At 36.7% G+C, this 14675-nt stretch overlaps 1 protein-coding gene across 4 annotated transcripts in view; it reads right to left on the bottom strand.

The window, feature by feature from the left end:
• The window catches only part of LOC106876441 (protrudin), a 111551-nt gene that overhangs the window by 82636 nt on the left and 14240 nt on the right, over positions 1 to 14675 (bottom strand). The window lies entirely within an intron of this gene.

Here is a 14675-nt window from a genome sequence, read left to right as displayed (position 1 = left end):
TATACATCATCATCATTTAACGTCCGTTTTTCAGCTGGCATGGGTTGGACGGTTTGACTGAGGTCTGGAGAACCAGTGGCTGCACCTGGCTCCAATCTGTTCTAGCAATGTTTCTACAGCTGGATGCCCTTCCTAATGCCAACCACTCCGAGAGTGTAGTGGGTGTTTTTTATGTGCCACTGGCACAGGAGGCAGTCAGGCAGGCATGGCATCGATCATGTTTGGATGGTGTTTTTTGCATGCCACAAGCACAGTACTGGCATTGTTTGACTGCAGCCATGCTGGAGCACTACCTTTAGTTGAACAAATCGACCCCAGGTCTTATTCTTTGTAAGTCTAGTACTTGTTCTATCAGTCTCTTTTGCTGAGCCACTAAGATACGGGGACGTAAATATACCAACATTGGTTATCAAGCAAGGGTGAGGAGACACACCGTGGTACTTTGAGTTTTGTGTGTACCAAATCCACTCACAAGGCTTTGGTCGATCTGAGGCTATAGTAGAAGGCACTTGCCCAAGGTGCCATGCAGCGGGACTGAACCCGGAACCATGTGATTGGTAAGCAAGCTACTTACTACAACCCACTCCTGCATAATTACATTATATTATATACATATATACATTACATTATATGCATATATACATTACATTATATACATATATACATTACATTATATACATATATACATTACATTATATACATATATACATTACATTATATACATATATACATTACATTATATACATATATACATTACATTATATACATATATACATTACATTATATACATATATACATTACATTATATACATATATACATTACATTATATACATATATACATTACATTATATACATGATATATGTATATATATATATATTGCATATGTGTGTTGAAAGAGAGAACTTTGCTACCCTTTAAAGGGACAAGTGGATGAATTGTTGATTTTCAGATTCTGTTCTATTCTTGTGTAAAAGAATTTCATCATCTTAGCACAGTAAGCCAGAAAATTTACCAAAATCCACTTTATTCAGCACACTGCTCCCTAAGACTTAGTTGTTATCTATTCTGCTGCCAGCAGCTAAATAGGACAAGAATGTATAAGCACCTTCAGCAAGCACACACACACACACACACACAAATACAGCAGCAGATCGGTACTGTATTCACTAATAACAATTTCCCTCTCCTAACAAATAAACGTTGACTTGTTAGGTTGAGCTTGATATAAAACTAGCATTGAAAGGAAGACAACATGTAGAGCACACCAACTACATACACCCACCTGTCCCCCCAAAACTACACCCATCTACACACACATCAATCCATCTGTGTATGTGTGTGCGCAAACAGACACTTCATCTACTTATCAGTGCACACAGACACTACATCCATCTAACCAGGCACACACAAACTACACCCACATTAAATTCTCCAGAATCTCAAAGATAAGATAAGCAAAATTGAAACAAGTCTTAAAAGCTTATCAAAATCCCAAATGAAGTAACTTCACTTACAACCATCACTCCCTATGCAAAACCCCAAAATTTTAGAAAGGCTAATCCTTGACATCATTAACCGAAGCAACCCTTTCTCCAAGTCACATGAAATTCAGACATAGATGCTGCTCACAAAACCTAACAGATTATATATACTGACATCAATAGTTAAAAAGAGAAAGACTCCCATACATATGTGCCATTCTAATAGCTAATGACACCAGCAATTCATCCTCTATCAGTTCATACAAAAAATATTCACCACTTTAAGAAACACACAACGGATTACCTTTCAGACTGCCAAGCTTATAATAGTGTGTAGAAACAATACTTCCAGTACCTATAATTTCTTTGAATGAAGTACCAGAGGGATATGTCCTTCTACTCACTTTTTTCAACCTGTAAAAACAGGATTTTCTCAAAATACCATAAAACCTACAAACATCATGTATTCCCCCTCCATTCTCTAGACACTGCTGCACAACTATAGAGCATTCCGTAAAAAACGCTGAATTTGAATTGGATGGCTTTTGTGTTTTGAAGTTTGAAGGCATGCTTTTATCTTGTCTGCTATCTCTCTTCACTCCGATTAATAGTTTTTTTGTTTGTTTTTCAGAATAGTGAGCAGTGTGTCATGGAGCAGTTTACAACTGAGCAATGCGCTTTCATCATAAAGACATTTTACCAAAACGGAGAAAGTGCGACGCAAACAGCTGGAACGCTTCATACCATTTTGGGGAGAAATGAAGCACCCAAAGAGTCTACAGTTCGCAGACTAATGACGAAGTTTAAAACAACTGGTTCAGTTGCAACAGCCATATTGCCTGGGTGGAATCATTCTCGTTGGACAGAGCAACAAAATGTTGTGCGAAAAAGTGTCACTGAGCATGGGAAAATCAATTCGCCAATGTTCACAGCAGTTGGGCATCCTGACCACTTCATTACATCGAATTTTGCATAAAGACCTTCATTTGCATGCATACAAAATTCAACTTACACAGCATCTTCAGCCACCTGACCATGGGAGGCAGTGGAAACTTGCTGACTGGGTTATGGAGAGACTTGCAGCTGATGAAAATTTTGCAAAGAAAATCATCTTCAGTGACAAGGCACGAACAGAACTGCCGGATATGGGGAAATGAAAATCATCAAATAATGCAAGAGCATGAAATGTATCCACTGAAAGCGACTGTATGGTGTGGTGTGGTTTTGGACAGGTGCTTGGACCATTCTTTGAAAATGATGATGGGGAATGCAGTTACCATTAATGGAAAATGTTACCGAGACACTCAGTTATGGCTGAACTTGGAAGATATGAAGATTGACAACCTCTAGTTTCAGCAGGATGGAGCGACCTACCACACTTTGCGTCAAACACTTGCATTACTCCACAAAAAATTTCTGCAATGAGTGATATCCTTGCATGGTGACCAACCATGGCCACCAAGGTCCTGCGATCTTACCCTTTGTGATTTCTTCTTTTGGGGGCATGTGAAATCACAGGTATACATCAAGAAATTACACACAATTCCTGAACTCAAGGCTGAAACCAGGCATGTGATTGGAGGCATTGGGCCACACATCTGTGAGAGAGTTATCGAAAATTTGGAGGAGCATATAAATGTATGCAGACTCAGTGCAGATGGACATATGACTGACATTGTGTTCCATACCTAAATGGGAGACATAACTCATTAGAAATATGTAAAATGTTTACAAGAATTCATTTTTTATGGAACACCCTGTATTTGAACCCAGTTCAGAAACCTGCCTCAACAACAGACTTAACCCCTTAGCATTCAGATAGCTGTCAAATGTAAGGGTTATTTATATACATTATTTTGAAGGACCCCTTTTGATCATGAATGACCATGGGATTCCAGCTAGAAAGTTCCCCTCTGAGGCACAAGTCTGGGCAAGGTTATTTATGGAAAGCCAGCGGTCACCCATGCATACCAGCCTCTCCTCCCCACACTACCGATGTTATCAAAGGGAAGGGCAAAGGTTGATACAGCTTGGCACCAGTGACATCGCAACTCATTTCTACAGCTGAGTGAACTGGGGCAACGCGAGATAAACAGATTCATTACACCATAATTGTGATCCCAACAGTAACCACTGAGCCATGTGCCTATTTTGAATTTATCATGCATTATGTTGTAGCTAAGATTTTCATGGTGTGATTGCTTATTTTTAGAACAACAATTTAGGGTCGGTGTGTGAGGCCAGATATGGCCAATTTTAACACAAGAATGGTAGAATATTTAGGTTGGAATATTTAGAATATTTAGGCCAGTTTGAATACTAAAGAGTTTAAGTACCAACCAAATCCTCTCTTTTCCAACAACATCAGAGAACAAATGCAACCAACTATTATACTGAACAGCATAAAACATAGCACAAACACTTACAAAATACAAAAAGAGTGAGAGTAACATACAACACACTCAGAAGATGAGGAAAAAAAAACAGGTGAAGGTGTAGCTGTTATGGTAAGAAGCTTGGTTCAGTCCCACTGTGTAGCACTTTGGGCAAGTGTCTTCTACTTGGGCTGACCAAAGCAATATGAATGGATTTGGTAGATGAAAACCAAAAGAAGCCCATTGTGTGTGTGTGTGTGTGTGTGTGTGTGTGTGTGTGTGTGTGTGTGAGTGTGTTTGTCCCCCACCACTGCTTGACAACAGTTACTGATGTTTACATCCCTGTAACAGTAGTTTGGCAAAAGAGAGTAATAGAATAAGAACTAAGCTTTAAAAAAATAAGTATTGGGGCTAATACATCCGACTAAAAATTCTTCAAGATGGTGTCCCAGCATGGCCGCAGTTTAACGACTAAAACAAGTAAAAGATAAAAGAGAAAGAAAAAAGTAAAAACATTTTGTTTATTCATGGGTACCACATTTGATCATTGGAAATGAACCTACATTGGACCTATTACAAAATATGGCAGCTCTATTTAGGTTCACAATTTCTCCCACAATAAACTACAAACTCTAAACAGAGTCCTACACATCATAATACAGTGTAGATGGACCACACCCACAAACAAGTAAAAATACTAAAAATGAAAAACTACCTTGATATGTAAGGAGACAAACACTACTGAAAGAAAATTCAATGGCTCTCTCCCTGTCCCTACAAAATACCCAGGAATATTAACACACACATATATACATACATGTATACATATATATATCTTTTATCTTTTACTTGTTTCAGTCATTAGACTGCGGCCATGCTGGGGCACCACCTTGAAGAATTTTTAATCGAATCAATAGACCCCACTACCTACTTCTTTTTGAAGCCTGGTACTTATTTTATCATTCTCTTTTGCTGAACTGCTAAGTTACTGGGACGTAAACACACCAACACCAATTGTCAACCAATAGTGGGGTCAAACAGACACACATACACACACACACACATATATATATATACATGTATGTGTGTGTATATATATATATATATACACACATACATACATACATACATACATACACACATACACAACACAGTATTATTACAACCACCTAAAAACACTCTCACCCAGCTCATAGTAACATAAAACACAAATACTGTTGCATTTTGGACCCTACCTTCCCCCTTTCTACTGGGTGGCCACCATCAGGATATACTGGCATACACAAATAGACAGGACAGTACAGAGAGTGCAACATGTCCAGGTTACTACAACAGCACTTCATGCAATTTATCATTGCATATCAGAGACAATGTAACTAAGATGAATATGTGAGTCACACTTCATTGTTTGGCCAACCCCTTGTTTGCCATAGGATTACCTGATCAAGATTAACAACACATTTTTACAAAACACACACACAGAAAGAGAGAGAGAGAGAGACTGCCAAGACAAGACTTTAAAGTCAAATTTATAAAAGATATAAAACATAATACAGAAATTATTTTTCATGCTATAGACTCAAGACAAAGGAAGGGCCTCCCCACAGCAAGCCCTTCAAGAAATACAAATGTAGATATTATATAAATGTAATGGTGTGATTTAGATTTTTAACATGAGAGTGATAAAACCACAACTAAGACAACCAATGTGATAAATATATTACAATAAGTGCAGACATGGCTGTGTGGCAAGAAGCTTGCTTCCCAAGCACATAGTTCTAAGTTCAGTCTCACCGCACAGCAAGAGACTTCTATAGTCTTAAGCTGACCAAAGCCTTGTGAGTGGATTGATAGACAGAAACTGAAAGAAGCCTGTCGCACGTGCACGCGTATATATATATGTATATATATATATATATATATGAATGAATGATTATATGTATGTATTTATGAGTGTGTGTCTTCGTGTCAGTGTTTGACCCGTGCCACTGCTTAACAACCAGTGTTGGTGAGTGAATGTCATTGTAACTTAGTGGTTCGGCAAAGGAGACTGGTAAAATAAGTGCTAGGCTTAAAAAATAAGTCCTGGAGTCAATTTGTTCAACTAAAACCCTTCAAGTTAGTGCCCCAGCATGGCCACAGTCTAATGACTGAATCAAGTAAAAAGATAAAAAGATAAATAATCAAAATATCGTGACTAAATTTTCATATTAAGAGGTTTGTAATAAATGTGATAGGAGGAGTTGACTAGACAAGTCATGTAATGAAACAGTTGAATCTGAGGAAACTAGTAATGTTCTGCATTGACCAAATGTAACATCAATAATTCAAACAGTGGAATAAATTTATGTTGGGAGCGAGGAGGGAGATCTAGCCTTTCAAGTAGAACTAGGTAGCTAACATCACAAATATCAATGTAATTGTTTCGCTTCAGATCAAATCATTAGCTAAACAAGTACAACTCTAAAGTATACCAGTTTCATAAATGGAGTTAAATTTCACACACACACACACACACACACCATTTATGTCTGCTTTTTTCATGATGGTATGGGTGGGATGGATTGTTACTGTCCAAGTTAATTTTTGTTTGGAGCTACTGCCCTCCCAAATGTCAGGGACCACATCTCGCTTATACATGCCATTTGAGGCATTCCCACGTCTTCCTTAATGTCCCTCTTCCATAGGTTTCATCCATTTAAAGGGCTAGGCAGGCCGTATGTTAAAAAAATCTGTTTATCCTACCTGGAGGTTAAACAGAGATTAAATGAAATTTTATAAATAAAACAGAGATGATGACGCTAACTATGTGAATATTGTTGTACCTGTTGTTCTGATCCCAGGTCAGCCCTGATTGAGAAAATCCATAAGCAAAGACATTTCATCTGTGTTCAACAAGCATTTTTATTTCAAAACACTTAAAAATGATAAAGGTGCCATTTGAAGGGGATTTGGTTGCTATTTGTAGCAGGTCAAACAACCGTGTAGCAACTCCCTCATAGGCTTCTTGGTGCTGCAGATATAATGACAATGAGGAAGTTACAGAGGACAGTGACAAGAAAACTGTAGCTAATGATGATGATAATAAGGAGGAGGTTATCACTGATGATGATGATGATGGTGATGATGAGAATATTGTAGTTGATGCTAATGAAGATGGTAAAATAACAATGGTGATGACAGGTCATATAAATATTTTATTCTGGAAGAAAAAGATTTCATTTCATGCCTGCTGCCCTCCCAAATGTCAGGGACCACATCTCGCTTATACATGCCATTTGAGGCATTCCCACGTCTTCCTTAATGTCCCTCTTCCATAGGTTTCATCCATTTAAAGGGCTAGGCAGGCCGTATGTTAAAAAAATCTGTTTATCCTACCTGGAGGTTAAACAGAGATTAAATGAAATTTTATAAATAAAACAGAGATGATGACGCTAACTATGTGAATATTGTTGTACCTGTTGTTCTGATCCCAGGTCAGCCCTGATTGAGAAAATCCATAAGCAAAGACATTTCATCTGTGTTCAACAAGCATTTTTATTTCAAAACACTTAAAAATGATAAAGGTGCCATTTGAAGGGGATTTGGTTGCTATTTGTAGCAGGTCAAACAACCGTGTAGCAACTCCCTCATAGGCTTCTTGGTGCTGCAGATATAATGACAATGAGGAAGTTACAGAGGACAGTGACAAGAAAACTGTAGCTAATGATGATGATAATAAGGAGGAGGTTATCACTGATGATGATGATGATGGTGATGATGAGAATATTGTAGTTGATGCTAATGAAGATGGTAAAATAACAATGGTGATGACAGGTCATATAAATATTTTATTCTGGAAGAAAAAGATTTCATTTCATGCCTGCTGACTCTACAGAATGGTTGGTTTAAAAGGGAAGTTGGAAGGAAGTTGGAATTGTTCTCAGCAAGTGAGAAAGGCATGTACAATTATATGACAGATAACAAAAAATTTTAAAAATCAATAGTTATTTACAAAACACACAACTTTCAGCTTAATAGAAAAAATAGGGAGTTCAGTGCAATTTACTAACAATAGGATGTTTTATTGTAGCTGGAAAACATCAACAGAGGGAAATGTGTTGAATTGAAGACAACCAACTGATTCAAGAACGTTTTGTTTGCTTGCTGTTTTCAACTGAATTCTTTCATGTTTTCATGATATGGCTGTTTTTAGTCAGCAAATTCTGTCAGCAGTTAGGTTTTCTCTCTACTAATCACACAACTGTGGAACAGGAAGAGTAAACCCTTTCACTGATGTTACTATTTAATCTCAATCCAGCCATGATCAAACAATCTGATGAGCAAAGGCTACGACCACCACTGTCTTTTTTATTGTTGTTGGCACTCCGTCGCTTACGACGTCGAGGGTTCCAGTTGATCCGATCAACGGAACAGCCTGCTCGTGAAATTAACGTGCAAGTGGCTGAGCACTCCATAGACACGCGTACCCTTAACGTAGTTCTCAGGGATATTCAGCGTGATACAGTGTGACAAGGCTGACCCTTTGAATTACAGGCACAACAGAAACAGGAAGTAAGAGTGAGAGAAAGTTGTGGTGAAAGAGTACAGCAGGGTTCGCTACCATCCCCTGCTGGAGCCTCGTGGAGCTTTTAGGTGTTTTCACTCAATAAACACTCACAACGCCCGGTCTGGGAATCGAAACCGCGATCCTATGACCGCGAGTCCACTACCCTAACCACTGGGTCATTGCGTCTCCACCTCTTTTTTATTAGATAGTATACATACATCCAGGACAACAATGTATCCCTTTCCTATTAAGATAGTAAGGTATGATTTAACAGAATGTGTGTTACTATTTGTAGTAGGTGGAGTGACAGCATAAAGGCAACCTCATTGGCTTATGTAAAACTCATATATTAAACTCCAAGAAGCAAGAGTTATGACTCACTCAAGGAGACAACATAATGATTCAAGCAGTTAAATGTGAAACCTTGACCAATCTGTCAGCAGTCCAGCACAAGATGACATTAAAACACTTCAATATTCAGAAAGTTCTTTTTCTTATAGCTGACAGATCATGTAAATATCAAATCGTTTCAATACAGAAGATTATTTCAAAGTCCTTCTTACAAACAAGAGAGCTTTACATGTGGTATTCAACCTGCTAAAAATAGTGTCACATACACAGAAAAATAGTGTCTTAAAACAATAAAGGATAAATTTGATATACACACATTATGTCAGCAAAAAAAAAAAAAAAAAAAAGTTGGGATGGTCATACTAGAACACCTTTGATCATATTTCTCCTCAATCAGAATACACATGTAGTCAAATAACAGTACTAAAATACCACAGAAATACTGGTTTCAAATTTTGGCACAATGCCAGCAATTTCAGGGAGTGGAGTGAGTCAATTACATTGACCTCAGTGCTCAACAGATAATTATTTTATTGACCTTGAAAGGATGTAAGGCAAAGTTGACCTCTGTGGAATTTGAGCTCAGAATGTAAGGACAGATGAAATGCTGCTAAGCATTTCGCCTGCAGGTTAATAATTCTGCCAGCTCTCCATCTTAAATACTGCAGAAATATTAACAATTAATTAGTACTGAAAGTCAGTTTCAGAATTTCGCAATTTATTGGGTAAGAGAAACTGATATGCAAGACCTCACCTTTCCCTTCCTTAAGTTATTGTTGTGTAGAACTAGGTCAATACTAAAAAAAAAGCAGATCTATAACTGAAGGCATTCCAGCCATGACTATCCCAGCTTTTAATTCAAAACAAAAGTACATTATCTAATATATCCTCCATTGTTTAAAACGATAGGTGTGGTGTCAGGGCTATTCGGATTGGTATCTCTTACAGGTTGAGCAATCACAAAATGTTCTCTTATTCATTCACAACCCTAAGGTTATTGGTATATTCTTTTATTCTTGTTTCAGTCATTTGACTGTGGCCATGCAGGAACACTACCTTGAAGGGTTTTAGTCAAACAAATCAACCCCAGGGTTTACATTTTTAAACCTTAGTACTTACTCTATTGGTCTCTTTTGCTGAACCATTAAGTTACAGGGACTTAAATACACTAAAACTGGTTGTCTAGTGGTGATGGGGGACAAACAGACACAAAGACACACACACATATATACTATATATATATATATATATATATATATATATATATGTATGTATATATATAAATGCAACAATACTGGGGTTAGTAAATTAATTTGGTCTCTAAAGGAATATGATAAACAATTTGATTTGGAATGGAATATTCTATCTCGATCCTTCTCATATGATAAATCTTTTTGTCCACTCTGTAACGAAGAACAATTCCTCATCCTGTTCTCGAAGAATTCTCTTGTAAACAAGTTTAAAGAATGCGTTTATCGTTGTAAACATTGGCAAAAACATACCTTTAGTTCTTACAAGTAATTTCTACCAATCTATAAAATTCAACCATTAACTGTCTTCTTACATTTCATTTCCTCTACATATATCTATTTCCATGCTTTTAAACTTTATTCCCATTCATCTATCACACTATATTTCTCCACTATTAATTTTCTGTTAATTTCTTTCTTTCTCCTCCTCCTCTAAATTACCTTTGACGTTAAATCTATTAACGTTTTTTTTTTTAAATAACTTACCTTCATCATATACACAGTAATCACATTCAGTAAAAATGGCTTACTGATGTGTTTTGTTTCTCTTTTTTTTACCCTGATGCGAAGATCGCATTGTTTTACATCATTTTATTCCCTCCGGAATAATATCAATGTTTTCTTCAAAACATGTGTCGGAAGTATAAAGATTTGAATAACACCTGTGTTTGACTCCATTTCTTAATTCATCCATGTTATACAAAGACATTTCACTTAACCCTGGAATTTCTACCTTTATAAGTAGGCTGTAATATCCTTGGCACTTATGTGAATTTTTACTACCCTGGTAACTATTTATAAATATTTTTTCCATGTTATTTGTACACATTGAAAAAATATACATGTATATATATGACAAGCTTCTTTCAGTTTCCGTCTACCAAATCCACTCACAAAGCTTTGGTCGGCCCCAGGCTATAGTAGAAGACACTTGCCCAAGGTGCCACGCAGTGGGATGGGGGTTCAGACAACTAAGAGATTTCATTATCCTCAGAGTTTTTATGTCTGTTCGTCCATGCTGGGATGGGTTGCATAAGACTTTCAGGCAGTATTTTACAGCTGGATGCCCCTCCCTATTATAGACCCTTTTAATTGTCTGCAGAGATAATATTTAAACCCAATATTTATGTACTGTACATATCTTTTACTTGTTTCAGTCCATAGACGGTGGCTATGCTGGGGCACTACCTTTTAGTTGAGTGAATCAACCCCACTACTTATTTTTTTCTCTTTCTTTAAGCCTCATACTTATTCTATTGGTCTCTTTGTCAAACCACTAAGTTATGGGGATATAAACATACCACCAAGTGATGGTGGTAGGAGGAACAAACACTGACACAAACACACAAATATATACAATGAACTTTCAGTTTTTGTCTACCAAATCTACTCACAAGGCTTTGTTGGCCTGAGGCTATAGTAGAAGACACTTGCCCAAGGTGCCACACAATGGGATTAAACCAGGAACCATGTGGTTGGGAAGCAAACTTGTTACCACATAGCCGATGTGTCCAGTTGCATATGGAAAAAAAAACACTAATGCAGGCGTGGCTGTATGGTAAAATGCTTCCTTTCCAACCACATAGTTCTGGGTTCTGTCCCACTGCATAGCACCTTGGGCAACTGTCTTCTGCTATAGCCTCAGGCTGACCAAACCCTTCTGAGTGGATTTGGCAGACAGAAGCTGAAAGAAGCCTGTGTGTGTGTGTGTGTGTGTGTGTGTGTGTGTGTGTGTGTGTGTGTGTGTGTGTGTGTGTGTGTGTGTGTGTGACTCACAACTACTTGACAACCAGCGTTGGTGTGTTTACATCCCCGTAACTTAGCAGTTTGGCAGATGAGACAGATAGAATGAGTACCAAGAAATAAGCCTTGGGGTCAATTTGTTCTACTAAAACCCTTCAAGGTAGTGCCTCAGCATAGCCACAGTCAGAAGACTGAGACAAGTAAAAGATATTAATCAAAAGCTCCCTTAGAAGATATTTCATGATGCAAAGATGGATGGGTAATTCATGTTTGGTCAAGTAGTGTAATAAATAAAAATTGTCTCTTAAATTCTTGAGTGAACTGATTTATTTTCTGTTGCTTTTATTACATCAGTTATAGAGCTTAGTTGTAAGTTAACTTTATTGAACAGGCTTACATAATATTAGTATTCTTATACAGGTATGGAGAAGAACTTAACATTTCCATTGCGAGAAGTTTTATGCCAAGCTAAATAGTTCTATAAACACTAGTTGATGTGAAGTGAAACTTAATTAAGAAGGAAATAGAGAAAAGAGGTGGGGCCATGTTAAATCTAATCTCACTACCAATCAAATGTTATAACAGGCTGTCTACTCTAGTTTGAGCAAATATAGAAGTATTCTGTCTCCAAGTTCTGTTAGTCATTATTATATTCTACATCACTTACCACCAAAGTTATTTTTGCATCAAATAGAAAATTTATTTTTCTAAAATATAATGCCAATTAGTATGAATTTTTTAAATAATGACTGTAACTGTGTTAAAAGATGGCAACTGCCTAGCTTTTATAGTAAGAAATTCTAGGGAGAGCTGGATAGCCAAATGTCCGCAGAGAAGACTTCCAGTCCTTAACTGAACCACATTGAAGTCCTATCTTTATGGATGCTCCTCTGCTGTCTCATTTTCTGCTAGGTTTGGAATTTGAGCAAAATCCTTTTCAAAATCAACTACATTAATATCCTCAGCACCATAGTTTGACTCCTAGCTCTTTCTTCCTTTTTTTTCTTTCTTTTTTTTTTTGTTTTTTTTGTTTTGTTTTTTGTTTTAACATCCTGGTATTTGCCTGGATTTTATCAAGGTCAGATAAAGGGAGTACTAATAAGGTTTGAACTTAGAATAACATTACTAAAGCTAAATAAGAAATTTCATCTGATGCTATACCATTTCTGTCAATCCTGATAGATTATGAGGAAGCTTCCGCACATTCAATAGACCTGCTAGAAATAGTAACCAAATCGCCTTCAAATTACATTCTATTGACATAAATAAAGAAGAATGCTTTGGTCAGTGTGATGTTTCACATACGTGAGTGCTGAAAAGGGGGCAGACAAATTGCCATATTCTATAGAATTAATTACCATAATATTTGCATACATTTAATTGCTGTGGTCCAATACTATAGCAATTAAATGTCTGCAAACGCTATTTTGTCTTCTCATTTCTAGACAGAGAGGATTTCTTTTTTTTTTTTTTTTTTGGTGCAGGCAGTTCTAAAGGAAATATCATCTATTAGAATGTTTTCTGAGAGCCACTTTTAATCATAGACCTATAAAGAATGATCTGGAACTAAACAACTTACTGCTTGAACCAGTTTCTAGAATATTGATTTTGGTACAAGGTCACAAATTTTTTGTGGAAGGATATATTGCAATTGATTAGAATTTTGTTATCATACTTTATTTTACCAAACCGCTGAAGGATGAATGGCAAATTTTCCTCTGCAGGATTTGAACTCAAGAGTGTATTGGACACTAACTGAATACTATTAAGTATTTTCTGATGCTCTGCCAATCCATCTCTACTTGTTTGTCTTATATTGATATCTTCATATTCCATTCTGGCTAACTGAACTCTGTCTTTCCATCCTGAACTGGCGCTTAAAATATCTGTGAAATCTAAGTAGATAAAAACCCCAATTTATGATTTACATTGGTATTACAATCTTGCTATTATCTGAATATTGATATAAATCAGTTTTAAAAACCCTCTAGTTTAAATGCATCCAAATATTACACAAATCTATTCTACCACATTTTGTATTATGTATATGTGAGTTGTTAAAAGTGCATAACATTAAACAAGATTTATATTTTCTCCATATCATCATTGATGTTTCCTGATATCTATCAACATCGTACACCTTCACCTAAGCAACCCAGCTGGTAAAGTATTGCAGATAGCCTATACAATCCAACTACCAAAACTGTACGGGACTGCTCTACTTGATAGAAATAGCAGTCAAATCTCACTCTAATCACACCATGTTGTCATAAAAGGAAGACAGACACTTTGGATAATATGGTCCTGGATGAAATTTACCTGACAAAAAAAATATGTGACAGAATGTTCCCAATATGAGCAAAAGGTGTATTTGCGTAGAACTTACTTTGGTCAAAACAATAGCAGAGTCTTTATATTTACTGACTGCTTTTTGTATAGCTATAGGCAGAGATAAAAGAACTTGGTAAGATAGTGAAATACACAGTATAGTTGGTATCTAAGATATATAGACAGAAATGACAATAGTACTAAATATAGCTGTATACATAGATGGAGCCAATATTACTAGGTACAACTGTATAGGTAGAGGGAACAATACTACTAGATACAGATGTATCATGGAGTGGGGGTAATAATACTAGATATAGCTAGAGAGAAGAGACAATATTGCTAGGTTCAGCTGTACAGTAGAGGGACAATATTAATAAGTACAATTGTCTAGGTAGTGGGGGAAAGTATTATTAGACATAATAGTTGTGCAGGTGGGAGTAAAATTTAAAAGGATGTCTAAATGATAATGAGAGCATTACCAGGTACACAGTTGTGTAGGACTACAAAGCTGTATAAGAGGAAATAGTGACAGTGTTATTAGGTACAATAGGTTGTTGTTAGACCCAGATCAACTCTGATGAAGTAGACTTATC

The sequence above is a fragment of the Octopus bimaculoides genome, chromosome 18 (assembly GCF_046866305.1).
Source record: "Octopus bimaculoides isolate indiv1 chromosome 18, ASM4686630v1, whole genome shotgun sequence".
NCBI classification, from domain to species: Eukaryota; Metazoa; Mollusca; class Cephalopoda; order Octopoda; family Octopodidae; genus Octopus; species Octopus bimaculoides.
The sequence above is the reverse complement of the archived record's forward strand: the minus strand, read 5'-3'. Positions and strand labels throughout refer to the sequence as shown.